The 17,493-nt window shown below is 48.2% G+C and overlaps 1 long non-coding RNA gene across 1 annotated transcript; it reads right to left on the bottom strand.

The window, feature by feature from the left end:
* Positions 1-7,283: 7,283 nt before the first annotated feature.
* On the bottom strand, positions 7,284-14,604 carry LOC147827473 (uncharacterized). Its single transcript, XR_015452314.1, has 2 exons — positions 12,727-14,604; positions 7,284-11,282 (listed from the first exon to the last, which is right to left on the bottom strand). It is a non-coding gene; the product is annotated as an uncharacterized LOC147827473 (long non-coding RNA).
* Positions 14,605-17,493: the final 2,889 nt, after the last annotated feature.

Raw genomic sequence — 17,493 nt, forward strand, 5'->3', positions numbered from 1 at the left:
GTTTTATGCTTCTCAGGAATCGGTGGGAGCTTGTCTGGGAATGTGGGCACCACCTTTTCCTCCCTCTTTTATGGTCCTTTTGGATTATTTTCAAGGCGACTGTCAATTGTTGTGGCACTGTGGGTGGTGTCATCTCACATGCAGATGGGGTTATAATAAAGTTAGAGTTTGTCTGGTGGCCACTCTGGCAGCCATCCTAAATTCACATGTTCTAGGCTAGTGCACCTAAAACATTCTGTTCTTAAAGACAAACAGGATGAGGGTGGAAGGGCAATTCTCCCTTTGTTAGGCAGGCAGAAGTGTAGGGTAGAGTCACATCCATAGGATTTTGAATTAGAATTCTTCAAATTCTTTGGGATATCCCTTTCCCACTTTTCTTGAGGGTAACTTGTGACAGGCAGAGTACTGACCTCCTAAATATGTTCATGCCCCAATCCTGGAACCTGTGGTTATGTTACCTTACCATCATCAAAGAAGCCGATCAAGGCTTCTTTTCCATCAGGGGATCCTGTGCTTCTCCCTCCTTTCTTTCCCTGATGCCCCTGCACTTGTTCCTTTCCAATTTTTGTCTGGTTCCCATTTTGGCTTCCTTCTGGTTCAGTCTCTCCTAGCATCCTGCACCTGGGGAAGTGGCAGGATCACTTTTTATCACAGGACTTCATGGAGCCAGCCATGCTAATGCTGGAAGATGCGGGGAGGAGCCTCACCCTGTTTCCAGGCCTGGTTTCTACCACCAGAGGGTGTCTGGTCTAGCCTGGAAGCAAACAATCCACTGCAAGTCCCTGGCACACCAGCCACTCCTGTCTCTCCATATATCTGTTGTTCCTTCATGCCTGGAGACCCACATAGGAAACCTGGGAGGAAAAAGCACACTCAGCAAAATTCAAGGAGGAAGCTGCACCACGGCCCCTCCCCCATGTCCCACACACAGTGGAGCAAGTCTTGGGCTCGCTACAATGATATTAATCTGCAAGCTAGGATTGAGGGAGCAAGGGACCATGTGAGGAATCCAGGGCTTCCAGTGTGTCTAGCAGGAGGGACTCAGTCAAGGCGAAGAGCTGATGGAAGTTAAAAGAGATATTTCTATTTTGTTCAGTGCCATTGAAGCTCTATTCAAAACAAGAACTACTGTAATTCAGGCTTAGTAATCGTAGGTGAGTGGTATAATTTTTCAATTCTACTAGCTTAGTTTTATCATTTTTAAACTTACCACCCTTTCTCCCTCCTGATACAGACCCATAATTAGAACTTAAGTGACTCTATTTCATCAGAAATGTGAGGGAGAACCGAGATGTGAGGTTCCATGACTCCACTTGTGAGCACTGGGTATTGGTGGGCAGAAATAGATGAGCCACCCAAATTACGTTCCCTTCTTAGGCCACCCAAATTACGTCTACCCTCTATTAAAGCCAGGAGCAGATTGGGGTCAATCTGTCAGACTAGTGGGACCCTGGTGCTAACCTTCCATACCACAATGTCACTGAGGATCTGGAGAGTTCATGGTATTGTCCTCAGCCATGGTATGGTGGCCCTCAAGGGCTGGTGGGTACATCAGTGCACAGCCAGGAGGAAGGGGCCCTGATCATTCAAACACTCTACTGTCCCCATTGGCAGTGAGTTAGTGAAAAATATTCACTGACCTCATTAATTACCCAGCATCTAAGAAGAATTTTGCAGAGCTGTATGTAGAATCTAGTTTCTGAAAGTATCAGGAGCTGTGGGATTTGTTGAAAGATTTTGCATTTGCTGTCAGAATAAGAATACCATAAAAGTGAAATACTGGGATATTAACGGACGTTACGGTGACTGAAGTAGAAAAATAGGAGTATTTTCTGGAAAATGTCAAGTGTGCAAGCCAGACAGGGCAGAGGAGAGGTAACACGTGGAAACCCAGTGCTCCCTCCAGCTGCAGTTGAGCAGGATCAGCAGACAAGATGGTGCTATTGCTGCTAGGTGCAGCAGGGGGCAGGACCCAAGGTGGGCAGGAATGGTTTCATCACTGGGAAGCTGTGATGAGGAACAAAAGCATGCTTTAGAAGCAATGAAAAGAATTTCATAAGAACCACAGAGAAACCCCTAAATTCTGCAATCTAAGTAGGGAGATCAGGCTAGAGGATATCTCAGAGATATTCCTCAGATTATGGAGACCCGGAGGGGGATGGAGAAGTAAAGCCTGAGAAGCTGTAAGGAAACCTCTCAGAGACCCTGCTGCTGATGCCATGGCCTCCACCTCCTCCCCAGGTACTGGCTTCCTCTTCTCTGGTGGGTTCCTCTCATGGGGTCAGGACAGGTGGCATCTCCAAGGTGGCACCAAGGTGGCAGCTCCAAGGCAGAGCCATTACCCAGAATAGTGGTGAATGGGAAAGGGGAGCCCCTGAGGGACCTAAGGATCTCTGACCAGGGCCTGTGGGTCTCCCTTCCGAGTCCTCTCCTTAGGGACACGGCCCAGCTGCTCACTTCCTCCCCAGCCTGCCTCCCAGTCAAGGTCTCAGGTGGACACAGGACTGTCTTGGGGAGGCCCCTGCTGCCTGCCCCAGGCACTGACCCTGGGGTGCTGCCCATGAGGAGGCGGTTCCTTCTAGCTCCTGCTCTGCGGGGCCCAACTGCTCTTAGTGGCTCAGGAGGAAGAGTGACCCAGAGTGCCCTTGCACTGGAGCCCTGGGTGACCTCTGCCCCCTCACATCTGTGTGACCTGGAGCCCCTGCCCTCCCCTGTCACGGGAGAACAGAGTCTCCCAGGGTGTTGTGAGGGTCAGGTAAACATGGGGAGCTCCCTGAGTGTGGGTCTCTCCCCTCCTTGGATCCTGTTAGGTTCATTTGAAACACACGCGTGCACACACACACACACACACACACATCACTACACACTCCACGCCCCCCCCCCCCATGGAGCTGTGTACTGCACCTACCCTGCCCTGCCAGTGACAGGCACCTGCTCCCCAGGTGTGACTGCCTCTGGAGTGAGCTGATTCCAGTCATCTCTCAGAAAACATAAATCTAAACCAGAAGGATACCACTTCCTCCCCCACAAATAAGACCAGCTTCCTTCAGTTCTGTTTTCCTCCTCCTCACACAGGTGCCTTTGAACCAAGTCCATTCCTCAACTCTTCACCAGCCTGGAGAGCAAACTGCTGTCAGTAGGGATGGTGAAGAACAAGGGAGCTGAAAGACTGGAGGCCAGGGGAGCCCAGCAGGCCTGGCATCCTGAGGCAGGGCTGAAGCTGGTGGTCTCCTGGGGACAAACCCTTCCTTAACAGCCTGAGGCTGGAGATGCCTCTGGAAACTGTGTTTCCTGAGACCCAAAGTAATTGATTCTAGAGTCTCAGGCCAGTTTCCGGATTCTTGCCAAATCATGTCTGGCTACTCCTTGAAACACTGACTCATAAAAGTAATGGTGAAAAGCAGAGAATGAACTTTAAACTGCATACCTCTAGGTGAAGACAAATGGAGCAGTGTCTTCAACCCTGTCCTCAGAGGTGCTTTTGTGAGCTCCCAGATTATACTGTTGGGGGCAGAAGTGTGCAGGACACCTGGTCCATGTAAATGGTTTGGTTTGTCATTGTCTCAGCACTGGTCAGGTAAGGGTTTGTCCAAAGCCATGAGGAAGTTGGTGTTCTCTAAGACTCAGAGAAATGAGACAGATGTGAAATGGAGGCAGAGATTCCAAGTGCTCACCCTCTTGTAGTTTCCCACTGGCATTGTTGCAGAAATCTCGGAAAGAAATACACAGAGACACAGGATTCGGATAAAATAATAAAATTTCTTCTCATGAGCGGGCAGGAACTCCAGAAACCCATCTGGTTAGTATTCACGCCCCCTTTGTTCAGCATTTCCCTTTTTATATCCTTTTTAGCCATTATCTCATCCCTAGTGGTCTTTGATGTGTAAATACAATTCCAGTTCCTGTTTACAAGTCATAGACACAAGACAGGCCATATACATTGTAAATTCACCCTGGCATGGTAACTTTGTTAGGTTAATGAAGTTACAGGTTAGGTCAGATAATCCTCACCTTAAACAAGGAGTTACGGGAAAAGCAAATCTTAAAAGAACACATTACTTACTTCTACAACTACCTTAATATTCAATCTATTAAGTTATCTAAAACTTTTCCGCATCAGCATCTGCAGGCCAAGAAAGTCAGGTCTTTCACAAAGGCAGCCTATGTCCTGGTCACAAGATCTCGAGGATCATTAATGATGTTCAGCTCCCCCTTCACCACCCACCTGAAGTATCCCCTCCACTGTCGGTCTTCACAAAGTTTAAACATTTCTAAATGAAAACAAAGTACCTGAAACATATTAGAGATAGAATACAGAAATCACAAGACTTTATTTTTTAAGAGGCTTTAATGTGATATCAAAAAATGTTGGCAATTAGCCGTTGATTCAGATGCTGAGCTACTTGCTGGCTGGCTTTGGGCTATCACTTCCTGTCTGAATTTTACTTTCTCTTTACGTGAAATGAGAATAATGCCTATCTGGGTGTACACACTAGGAAACACATTTTATGTCACATCCCCATATTCACGTCAGTTCATCCTGGCCCACAATCCCTTATCTGCAATTCCAGAATCTCCAAATCCCTGCATCTAAACATTTTTGAGCAACACACTGGAGTAGGAACCCCGCCCTCCTTGTTGGTCTGAGACTGTTCACAGCCATCACACTCACTGTCTCAAGTGAATGTGGAAATCGATTTGTTTCGCTGTGAAACACACTAACGCAGTTGATGACCAGGCTCTGTGATGGCTTTTGGAAGGATGAAAATTTCTTCTGAGTTATGCACTTCAACATAGTTCCCACAGTGGATTTTGAATGTGCTCAAATCAAGGATACGATAAATGTTGGTGGAGATGACGTGCAAATTCTGTGAAATATCACACTGTACCTAAGAGATATGTACAATTGTTATAGGTCATTAAAATATAAAATTTTAAATAATCTTAAAATAATTTTAAAAGATTAAAAAGTTTGGATTCCTAAGCACATTTAGGTCCCACAAAGTAATTTAGATAATATCAGATATATGAAATACTTTACAAAAACAACACTCACCCTTATTCTGTTCAATACTCTGATGTTGTCTATTCTGTTTCCTTTTTAAATGTTGCTGTTGAGCCAAGAAACTATTTTCACAACCAACTGATGGGTTGAAATTCACATCAGGATGATGCAGGTACACAGGGTAGAGCATGTAATGGGCTTGTGGTAGAGGGAAGCCATATGGGGAACTTTCCCACATCTCAGGGCTGAAAGACTCACTTTCTCATTGCCCTGAGTTGAAAAGGCTTCATTTCTCTGCAGAGCACCACGGCATAGCCTGGTGTATTAGACTTCTGGGGCTCTATCCTACCACACTACAGCCTAGATGGCTTAAACAAAAGATGCCTTTTTCACCAGGGATTTAGCTCAGTGGTTCCACTGCCTGCTTCACAAATGGAAGGACCTGAGTTTGATCCCTGGTACAAAAAACAAAAAAAGATGTCTTTTTTATGGTTCTGGAAGACAAAGTCATTGATCAAGGTGGGCAGGGTTGGTTCTGGTGAGGTCTCTCTTCCTGGTTTGCAGAGGGAGGCTTCTCAACTGTGTCTGTACATGGCTTTTCCCTGAGCATGGACAGTGAGAAGAAAGAGGGACAATGGGCAGCAGGAGAGGGAAGGAGAGATCTGGTGTCTTTTCTGTTCCTGTAATGACACATGCCCTATGGATTTGGGCCCTACTCTTATGACCTCATTCAATTTTAATTATGTCACTGCCTTATTGACTTTATCTGCAAATTCAGTGACTGGGAGTTAGGGCTTTAACTAATGAGTTTGTGGGCCGGGATTTAGCTCAGAGGTTCTGTTGCCTGCCCACAAGCACAAGGACCCGAGTTCGATCCCTGGAACCAAAAAAACCCCCCAAAACTTATGAGTTTGTGGCACACAATTCAGTGCATAACACTGCTGGCTTCATGAAAAATATCACATTTGTCCAGTTGTTGTGTTACACACCTGTATTCCTATGTCTTCAGGTGGCTGAGACAAGAGGATAGCAAATTTCAGTTTAGTCTGGGCAACTTAGGGGGACCTTGTCTCAAACTAAAATGAAATAGATCTCGGCATGTAGTCCAGTAGAAGAGCACTTGTATGTGTAAGGCCATTGATCCCTAGTATATACTTGGAAAATCAAGAAACAAAACAAAAACAAAATCCCCCAAACAAAACCATGTGAGAGCTGCTCAGGAAGATGAATATTTAACCCGTCATCCCCCACCAAGCTCTCTTCTAACTTTATTCTTCTTTGTCCCCAACTAGAGAGCAACAGCTTTATGGAGTATGTCACTGAGGATGTTCTGGGCACCATGAGCACTGATGACCTGCAGATACTGCTGAGGAATGATAGAGTCTGGGAGAGCTTCGTGGAGAAAGCCAAACTGTCCAGGTGACCTGCATGTTGTCCCTAACGAATGCCACCTTGACCTGCATTCCTCTGGTCTTCTCTGGGCAGACACACCTCCTCCAGGCAGCTTCCTGTGGTTGGGGTTGATGGGGCCCCTTTTCCACAACTCCTGATGGAAATCTCCTGCCAGGGAATGACCTCAGGCTGAGGGGAGGTGGTGCCCATAAGGCACAGGGTCACTTCTGCCATCTGGTTGTTATGTGACCTTTGAGAATTACTTTGCCACTTCTTGCCTTAGTTTCTTCATTCATTTTTTGGTTGTTGTTAGTACCAGGGGTCGAACTCAGGACCTTGAGCTTTCAAGGCAGGGGTGGTGTCACTGAGTTAATTCCCTGGCTCCATTGTGTTTTATTGTAAGAACAATAAGATAATACATGGAAAGGTCTCAGCATAAGGCTGATACATAGTAGGTGCTCAAGCAAATACAGATTTTAAAAGCCAGGTGGGAAACGGACAGGGCCAAGAGTTTCCTCCTTGGAGGTGTGAACAGTGGAGAACTTGCTTTGGGGCATGTGAGAAAAATCTAGACACGATCAAGTTGTGCTCTTGGGGATTGTGCCTTGGGTCATTTTTCTCCCCATCTGAAGAACTGTACGAACACAGGATCCTTCTGTGGTCCAGGGGGCAGAGGGGCCAGGGGTTAGACAGAGTGGGTGGGCCTCTGACTGTCCAGGCTTATGCTTATGCTGTGAGGACACAGAGAGTTGCCTGTTCCTTGGGGCCACCCACTCCATCTGATAGGGCTGTGGGAAGGCCTGGGCATAAGCTTTGGTCAGAGTAAGGGAACAGAGTGCTAGTGTTGTGCCCAGATCGTGAAGTCCCAGAGACCACCAGGAGGCCGTTTCCGATGTAAGCACACGAGGGTCGTTTATTCAAGCTTAAGCAGGGACTCTCAATTGTCACCGACGCAGCGGATCGAGATTGAGAGCCCTGAGTCTCTAACTAGCAGGGTTTTTATTGAGAATACAACAAGCTTTGGTTGTTAGTAGCCAGGTGATTGGTTAATATAAATACATATGAAGTGTAGGGTTTTGATTGGTTAGGCTTAGGGGGGGGTTAAGGGGGTTACGTATAGATTTTTGCAAGGGAGAAGGGGGCAAAGGTTAGTGGTCGACTGTCATAAGCTGATGGTTAGCAGATCCACTGACTAATGGTCACATCTATCTTTTGTGGGCAGTTAGCCATTAACTGTTTACCTTATAGGTAGTGTGTCCGGAATGTCCTTCCTGAGGACACAGATGGCTGGGTAATAAACTTAGGAATTTTGAGTGGATAAGCACAAATTTGAGAGAACAAAGGAGACAGCTCCAAAATGGAGTCACTCTGGCTCCACATTCCCCCCTTCTCATGGTGCTATAGAGGGCCAATCATGGGCCTCTGGGGGTTAATTCTGTCAAATCAATAGGTATTGGCTGGTATTGGGACCTGAGTACCATTAACTGAACAGCGTTAATTCGCTTTTTGATGAACGAAACTAGTCTATTGAGCATACAAGGTCTAAAGGTCAACAGTAGTAACACGATAAGCAAGGGGCCTAGCAGGGTAGAGATTAGGATAGTTAGCCAAGGGGAAGAATTAAACCAAGATTCGAACCAGTTTTGAGATAGTTTTTTTTTTTTTTTGTTTACGTTTGGCGATGTCCTCCCTAACTCTAGCCATGGACTCTTTGACCACTCCTGAATGATCTACATAGAAGCAACATTTTTTTACCTAAGGCAACGCAGAGTCCTCCCTGTAGAAGGGGGTGTCTCGTAATATTGCCCTGCGAATTACATGGTTGTAACCCGGTGTTTGTGAATCGACCGGGGGGAGGGTACACCCCTTTTTTTTTTTTTTTTTTTCCACATTCAGGCCTTTCCCGTGACTCTAGGCTCCAGTGTCCGATATCTCAGCTGCCAGTGGCTAGCCGACAGAGATCAAACTCTAGAGCAGGCCACCAGGTTAATGGTGGGCTCACTTTGGACGAGCTGTTAATAATGTCACCTGTGGCGATATTGATGATCATCTAGGTTAAATTTAGGGGAGCATGTGGGTTCTGTCTTTTTAAAATCGGTGTCAAAAGTACAGTTACCACAATCATGACCGTCGACGACGCAGCTTGAGTTTGAGGGGATTGTCTTGGTCTTTGGACACCTGCCATGATGGAACGAAGTCCTCTAGGACAGCGTGAGGATCTGCAGGGCGAACGTGGGTGTAGTGCACCCACGAGGCAATCCCGTCGACCTTGAGAGCGGTGGGCGTGGTCAGGACTGTGACGTAGGGTCCTTTTCAACGGGGCTCAAGGTCTCTTTGTCGGTGTCTCCGGACGAAGACCCAGTCTCCTGGTCGATAGCGATGGGGCTCGGGAGGCAGTCCAGTTTGATATAAGGCTTTTAATTTAGGCCAGATATCCTCATGCACACTTTGGAGGCTTTTTAAAGAAAGTAACAACTTTTGGTCATCAAATTTAACAAGCACATTTGATTGAAGGTTGGGAATAATGGGAGGGGGAATTTCAAACATGATTTTAAAGGGAGTTAATCCCATCTTATAGGGTGAATTGTGTACCCTATAGAGGGCGAAGGGAAGGAGAGTCACCCAGTCACCGCCAGTCTCTAAGGTTAATTTAGTTAAGGTCTCTTTTAATGTTCTATTTATCCTCTCTATCTGTCCTGAACTTTGGGGTCTGTATGCACAATGTAATTTCCAATCCGTCCCCAATATCTGTGTTAGGGTTTGACTCACCTTGGAAATAAAGGCGGGTCCATTATCTGATCTTAGCATTACTGGAAAACCATACCTTGGCAGGATGTCTTCTAGCAGTTTTTTAGTCACACTTTACGCTGTTTTATGTTTGGTAGGAAACGCTTTTGTCCATCCTGAAAAAGTGTCTACAAAAACTAACAAGTATTTATAACCATACCTTCCAGGTTTTACCTTGGTGAAGTCCAATTTTCAATAGGCTCCAGGTCGGCTTTTTCTCAGCCTATTTCCTGGGTTGGCCCTATTGTGGGTGGCATTTGTCAATTGACAGGCTTTGCAGGTAGCAACAATATGTTCAATTTTAGAATTAGCATCACGGATCTTAATTTTAGCATGTCTCAGGAGATCTTGCATTTTTCGAGTGTCCATGTGGGTGGTCCGGTGCATCTTGGAGAGAACTTGTTCTCCCAGCGCTTTAGGCAAGATGACTTTACAATCAGAAGATTTCCACCACCCGTTGAGGCACTGAGGCATAGGTAATTGTTTTATCCAATTTAAATCTTTTTCAGTGTACTGGGGTTTTTCTGGTAGGGCTGTACTTCCCGGATCGGGCAGCTGAGTGGCCAGTGTCAGATTAATCTTTAAGGTTATTTCTCGGGCTGTCTGGTCAGCTAAATTATTTTCTCTGGCAATTGGAGTGTCGCCTTTTTGGTGTCCTGGGCAATGGATAATGGCTAATTTTTTAGGTAGCCAGAGGGCTGTTAAGAGGGCAAGGATCTCCTCTTTGTTTTTAATAGTCTTTTCTTCAGCTGTCAGGAGTCTCCTTTCTTTGTAGATGGCCCCATGGACGTGTGCAGTGGCAAAGGCATACCGGCTATCTGTGTATATATTTAACTTTTGGCCCCGTCCTAGAGTCAATGTCTTGATCAGAGCTATGAGCTCCGCCCGTTGTGCTGAGGTCCCGGTGGGCAATGGTTCTGCCCAAATGACCTCAGTCTCTGTCACCACTGCTGTTCCTGCATACCTGCGGCCATCACGAACAAAGCTGTTCCCATCAGTGTACCAGGTATCATCTGCATCTGGCCATGGTTGGTCGCTCAGATCTGTTCGAATTTCATGTACCTGGGCTAGGATGTCTGTGTAGTCGTGAAGCGGAGCCTCCAAGTTCGGGTCTGGCAACAGTGTGGCTGGGTTTAAAGCAGCCGGGGCCTGAAAGACAACTCGGGTTGGATTTAGGAGTAAGCTCTGGTAGTGGGTCAGGCGAGCATTACTGAGCCATCGATCCGGAGGCTGTTTTAGGACTCCCTCAATAGCGTGAGGGGTGGTCACGCACAGTTCTTGGCCTAATGTCAACTTGTCAGCATCTTTGACCATTAGAGCCACTGCTGCAATCATTCTTAGACACGGGGGCCATCCTGATGCAACTGGATCAAGTCTTTTTGATAGGTACGCCACTGGGCGGCGCCATGGCCCTAGATGCTGGACCAGGACGTCCTTAGCGACTCCTTTGTTTTCATCAATGTAAAGGTGGAATGGCTTAGTAATATCGGGCAAGCCCAAGGCTGGTGCCGTCAGCAAGGCTGTTTTAATTTGATCGAAAGATTTTTGTAGCTTTTCTGTCCATTGAAAAGCCTGATTGTCTTTGGTTGCCTCATAAAGGGGCCTTGCGAGCTCTGCGAACCCCGGTATCCATAGGCGGCAGAAGCCCGCCGATCCCAAGAACTCTCTGACTTTCCGAGGAGAATCTGGTGTGGGTATCTTAAGAACTGTCTCTTTTCTAGCATCCGACAGCCATCTCTGCCCTTCCCTAAGCATGTACCCCAAGTAGCTTACCTCGGGTTTGTAGATCTGGGCCTTTTTGGCGGACGCCCGGTACCCCAGTTCTCCTATGACTATCAAGAGTCTCTTGGTTCCACTTAGGCAGTCTTCCCGCGTTTCAGCTGCTATGAGGAGGTCATCTACATATTGTAACAGAGTTAGTTGGGGGTTCTGGAGGCGAAACTCACCCAGGTCTTCATGTAGGGCCTCGTCGAAGATGGTGGGAGAGTTTTTGAATCCTTGGGGTAATCGGGTCCATGTCAGCTGTCCGTTGAGGCCTTGTTCTGGGTCACTCCATTCAAATGTAAAGATGTGTTGGCTTTTGGGTGCTAGCGGAAGGCTAAAAAAAGCATCTTTGAGATCCAAGACTGTGTACCATCGATGGCTCGGGGGAAGTGAACTCAAAAGGGTGTATGGATTAGGCACTGTGGGGTGGATGTCCATAACCCTCTTGTTCACTTCCCGGAGATCCTGCACTGGCCGATAGTCATTAGAATGAGGTTTTCGCACTGGCAACAAGGGGGTGTTCCAGGCTGATTGACAAGGCCTAAGAATCTCCTGAGCAAGCAACCTCCTGATGTGTGGAGTTATTTCCTTCTGGGCCTCTAGGGGCATAGGATATTGGCGAACTTGTACAGGATCTGCCCCAGGTTTTATTTTTACAAACACTGGTGCTCTGTGTGCAGCTAACCCCATGCCTCCAGTCTCTGCCCATGCTTGTGGGAGCATGATGAGCCATTGTTCCATGTCAGGATCAGGAGGGGCCCTCTTCTGATGTAGCAGATATTTATCTTCTAGGTTTATGGTTAGTACCTGAATGGGCCTTCTCTCTTGATTAAGGACTTTTGTGCCCCCGGGTTGGAAATGAATTTGAGCCCCTAATTTAGTCAGTAAGTCTCTTCCCAATAAGGGGTAGGGGCAGTCTGGTATAATCATAAATGAGTGGGTTACTTGGCCCACTCCCAAGTCTACTGTTCTTTGGGTTGTCCATGAATACTTTTTCATGCCTGTAGCTCCTTGAACCCAGGAGGTCTTATCAGAAACATGGCCACATGGTTTAAGTAGGACCGAATGTTGAGCCCCTGTATCCACTAGGAACTCGATAGGTCTCCCCTCCACTTTTAGGGTTACCCTGGGCTCGGGGAGGGGTGCCGAACCCCGTCCCCCCTAATCATTTAATTCATCCATAGCCAGGATAGGGGCCTTGGGGCGTCCTTCCTGTTGTTTCTTTTTGGGACAGTCTCTGGCCCAGTGTCCATACTCTTTGCAATGAGCACATTGATTTTTCCCCAACTGGGGGCGCTCTCTGCGTCTCTCTTTGTTTTCTCCTTCCACCGCAATCTTTCTTAGTCTACGTTCACGTTCCTTTTGTTCTCCTGCAGTGGCAGCCAGAAGGATCCGAGCTAAGTTTCGGGTCTGGCGGTCATCAGCTTTTTCTCGTTTCTCCTCTGCGGTTTCTCTATTGTTATACACTTTCTCTGCCACTGCCACTAAGTCCTGAATACTCTTTTCTCCTAACCTATCTACTTTCTGTAACTTTCTCTTAATGTCTGGCACCGCCTGGTTGACAAAATGTATTATTACAGCTGCCTTTGTCTCAATTGCTTCTGGGTCCATAGGAGTGTACCTACGAAAAGCTTCCTGAATTCTTTCTAGGAAAGCAGCAGGGCTTTTATCTAACTTTTGTTGTATATCTCTTACCTTAGCCAAATTTGTAGGCTTCCTCGCTGCTGCTTTTAGACCTTTTAATAGAGCCTGGCGATAGACCCAAAGCCTCTCCTTACCTTCTGCCGTGTTGAAGTCCCAGTTGGGTTGGGACAGAGGAAAAGAAGTGTTGATAGTGTCAGCATTGGTGGTGGGTTGACCATTGTCACCAGGAACCAATTTTCTGGCCTCATTCTGGATCCTCTCTTGTTCCTCAGTGGTGAACGGGACCTGCAGAAGCTATTGACAGTCATCTCAAGTGGGCTGATGGGTAAACAAAACGGTTTTTAACAGGTTAATCAAATCTCTAGGGTTATCAGAAAAATTGGCGTGTTGTCGGCGCCAGTTATAAAGATCGCTGGTAGCAAAGGGCCAGTAATGATGAGGCTGGTTTCTATGTTCATCAGGGGGCCCTAGTGTTCGCAGCGGGCAGACAGTTGAGTCTGCCGGTCCTGCCGGAGAGGCGGCGCGCCGGTGACGAGTATTTTGGGCGGGACCATCACGGTTGTCGGCGGCGCCCGGGGCGGGCTCCCTAGCCCCGGCTGGGACTGGGTCACCTCTTCCAGCCTGCTGTGGCGGAAGAAAGGGGAGGGAATAGGGGGGAGGAAATATAAGATCTTCTTCGGTCCCTCCCTGGAGGACAGGGTAAAGTGGCGCGGTTGGCTTGGTTTCGGTTTGTTTTTCATCCGCGCGCTTTTTAGGAGCCTTTTCATTGGCCGTCGGGATTAACTCCGGTTGCTGCTGCTGTGGAGGCAAAAAGAGCTTAACCCATGGGGGCGGGTTAGAAATCAGAAATTTCCAAACGGCGATGTAGGGTATCTGATGGGGGGGGGGAGGATGGCTTTACGAACTCTGCGAATAATCTGCAAATCAAAAGTTCCCTCGGGGGGCCATCCTACCCCGAGGGAGGGCCACTCTGAGCTACAGAGGGTGATGAACTTAGTCTTCTTAATTTCTAAACTTAAGTTATGAGCGCTCTCCCTAACTTCTTTGAAATGGTCTGTTACAAGGGAAAGAGGGGTAGTCACAGTCTGTCCCATCGTCTCGGTCCAAGTCAGCACAAACAGACACACAAACGCAACAGAGAAGCACAAGGTGAGACAAAATCGTCCTCCGCGCGATCGGAGGCAATGCAAATGGGACGACGGCCTCCTGCCGTGCCGCGGGAGCGACCCGCAACGTCCCTCCAGGAGTCTCACTGACTCGTACTCTTGGGGCACTCCGTCCCCACCAGCGGAATCCGGAACGTCTTCCAGGATCCCGGGTCGGCGGCCCTTGCAGCGCGTCCGCCTAGACCGTCTGCCGACCTTCCCAGAAAATAGGCCCAGACTTTACAAACACAAAAAACACTCACCAGCCGGCGTTGACCCTCCGGTACGGGAGTCCTGAAGGTCTTGGGATCCCGGACGAGCCCCCAAATGTTGTGCCCAGATCGTGAAGTCCCAGAGACCACCAGGAGGCCGTTTCCGATGTAAGCACACGAGGGTCGTTTATTCAAGCTTAAGCAGGGACTCTCAATTGTCACCGACGCAGCGGATCGAGATTGAGAGCCCTGAGTCTCTAACTAGCAGGGTTTTTATTGAGAATACAACAAGCTTTGGTTATTAGTAGCCAGGTGATTGGTTAATACTTAATACATATGAAGTGTAGGGTTTTGATTGGTTAGGCTTAGGGGGGGGTTAAGGGGGTTACGTATAGATTTTTGCAAGGGAGAAGGGGGCAAAGGTTAGTGGTCGACTGTCATAAGCTGATGGTTAGCAGATCCACTGACTAATGGTCACATCTATCTTTTGTGGGCAGTTAGCCATTAACTGTTTACCTTATAGGTAGTGTGTCCGGAATGTCCTTCCTGAGGACACAGATGGCTGGGTAATAAACTTAGGAATTTTGAGTGGATAAGCACAAATTTGAGAGAACAAAGGAGACAGCTCCAAAATGGAGTCACTCTGGCTCCACACTAGCACCTTTGCCAGTGGCTCAGAGAGACCTGGAGCAGAATCAGAGCCAGGACTCAGGATGGAGCCAAAGTGAGCTTAGGATGAAGCAGTTTAAGAAGGCAGAGGGTGCAAGGAGGGACCAGAAGACATGGAACAGGGTAATAATTACTTCAATGAGGAAGGAGACAAAGATGAGAAGGGAGAAGGCAGAGAGGGCATCTGCCTGGAGTATGGCAGGTGTGTCTATCCATCTTGGTGATGTTTAAGAGCACAAAGAGGAATGAGCTTAAGTCCTTCCTGGAGAAGCAATGTGGCTACCGGGAGGCACTGCTGAGTGTTGTTCCGGATAGGTGGGGCAATGGAGGCTAAGCCAGTGGCGAGTGCAAGGGGCAGGCGTATGTAGGTGAGTAGGAAGAGGAAATGCCAGGATATGAGTGAGTGGAGTGGTGTCTAGGTGGGAGGTGGGGAGAGGGTGAGGAAGAGGAAAAGGGCGAGTAGGCGTGTTTCGTGTGAGGGGAGTGGGTAAGGGGCAGTAGAGGACAGTTCTTCCCGCCCGTAGTAGGCCATCTTCAGTGAGTCGATCTGGGGATGGGGACTCCAGTGAGTCCAGTCCGAATCTGGGGAGCTGATTTGGGGATGGGAAAGAAGATGTTCTGCCCAGGGAAGAAGGGATTCCAGGAAATGCACCTGAGAAGGATGAGGGACAGGACCTAGTTGTAGGGAAGGGAAGAACTGGCAGGCTAGGAAGGGGATCTGTTTTTTAGAAATTTGGGAAAGGCGAACGGAGGTGGGGGAGAATACTTGCAATTTCTAGTGGGCACTCCTGGAAGTGGGGCCACCATGGGGGTCTGGGAGCGGGTCCATATCCCTCTCTTCTAGGTGTGGTAGGAGGGAGAGGCTGTCTTGGTGACAGGACTCTGAAGAAGGGCTGCAGAGGAGTAGACTGTCTATATATCATAATACGCAGGAAGCAATGGGTGAAAGGAAAGGAGATCACAGGCGAGGGCTTGGGGGAACAGTGAGGGCTGTCTTGAAAGCCTTGGGGCAGTGCTGTCCAGGTAAGCTGCTGTGATTGATGGGTGTCTTTCCACAGGAAAGCAAAGAGGGGCTGTGAGGCAGGGAGTAGAGTGATGGTAAAGAAAACCTAGGCCAAGGACTGAGTAATGGGTGGTGGTTGAGGGCGTAGAGGAGAGGAGCGTATCTTGGTTTGGGACTAGAGGATGAATGGGGAGGAGGATTTGGTGGAGGGCTTGGAGATCTTGTACCAAGCAGGGTGGTCGATCAGACTTACAGACAGCGAGGATGGGGATGTTGAATGGGGACTTGGTGGGAATCAGGAGGTTATGCACGAGAAGGTGAGTAATGACGGGCTTTAGTCCTTGGAGGCTGGATCAGGTAGGGGTATCGAGGCTAGGAAGGGTAGGGGTGGTCTTTTCGGGGGGATGCGGAGGGGCAGGTGATGTTGAGTGACAGAGTGGGTTGAGCTGTCCCGTACATGCGGGTTGAGGGAGAGAAAAGATAGGGGTGGGATGAAGGCGAAGCAGTAGGTGTGACAAGAACGGTGACAGGGTGCAGAGCAGAGCCTGGAATAGTGAGGCTGCCAGAGAGCTTTGGAGACTATCTCATCTGAGGAGTACTGGACAGGTGGGAATGACTAGAAAGGAACGAGTAAACATGGCATTTTTCAATTGGCCTAAGAGCAGAGGGGTTTTGAGAGGCTTGGATATTGTGCTGTCAGTTTTTACAACAGTAACTGAGGCTGAAGTTAGCTGAGGGTGAACTGGGTCGCCTCTGTATTGATCAGAGATGAAACAGTCTTACCTTCCACGGCCAGACTTACCTGGACTTTGGTGGCTGTGATGGTCCAAGGGGCATCTGAGAACTTCAAGGTGTGTCAGTCACCCGAGGTCCGATGGATCAGGACGGTGAGGGCACCTGAGGCCTGTTGAGCGGCCCTGGGAGGGGACCCCTGGGATGGGCCTGGCCACCCCAGTACAGCCTACCTCCCAGTGAAGGCTTTTGCACGTGGGGCATGGCTTGGGAGCGAGTCCCGGGTTGGCACAGTCTTTGGCCCAGTGGCCAATCTGGTGACACTTAAAGCAGGGTCCTGGACCCCTTTTTTGGATCCCTGGAGGTCTTATTTGGCCCCTGCCTGGGTTTCAGCCCTTTTGGTGGGTTTCTTACAGTGGATGTGAGCAATTGTAAGTCAGAAATATACTGCTGGCAGGTGGCCATATCAGGATTCTCGAAATGCTTTGATTGATCAATTTTTGATGGGAACCTGAGGGCCGATTTTATTTTTTGGAGCTTTTTACAAATATCTGGGGAAGAATGGGTAATAAAATGTATTTCTAAAATAAGTTGCCTTTCTGGACTTTCAGGGTTTAGAGAAGTAAACTTGTTGAGAGTGGACGCCACGTGAGACATAAACTGGGCCGGATTTTTATCTCGAATTTGAGTAACTTAATTCGCGATAATTAACTGATTTGTGGGCTGTCTTTTTTAGGCCCTTAACCAGGCAAGTTACCCTGTGGTCTCGGCATTGCCTTGCAGGGCCTCGCCCCTGTGCATCAATGTGATTGAAATCCCATGGAGGCTTGGCCTGGGGATAGCTGCAGCTCTGTCCTCTGAAGTGGGCTCAAGCCACCTGTTTTTGTAGTAGGCTTGAGCTAGGGACCAAATCTGGCTGTTCTCTCTCCTTGGGGAGAATATAGAAGTAAGGATGACACTACGAGTAAGGTTAAGCCGTAAGACTGAGAGAGATATTGAAATATTTGAACATATTTAGTGATCTCTGTGAAGAAGGAACCCATACATTGATTCATCTGAGAAAGATCAGACCGAGAAAAGGAGCATGAATTTGGACTATTGCTTTTTATGCCCATTACCTGCTGAGGCAGAAACTGAGGA

The sequence above is a fragment of the Heterocephalus glaber genome, unplaced genomic scaffold (genome assembly GCF_053883595.1).
Source record: "Heterocephalus glaber isolate CG9 unplaced genomic scaffold, H.glaber_assembly_v1.0 deba00001444, whole genome shotgun sequence".
NCBI classification, from domain to species: domain Eukaryota; kingdom Metazoa; phylum Chordata; class Mammalia; order Rodentia; family Bathyergidae; genus Heterocephalus; species Heterocephalus glaber.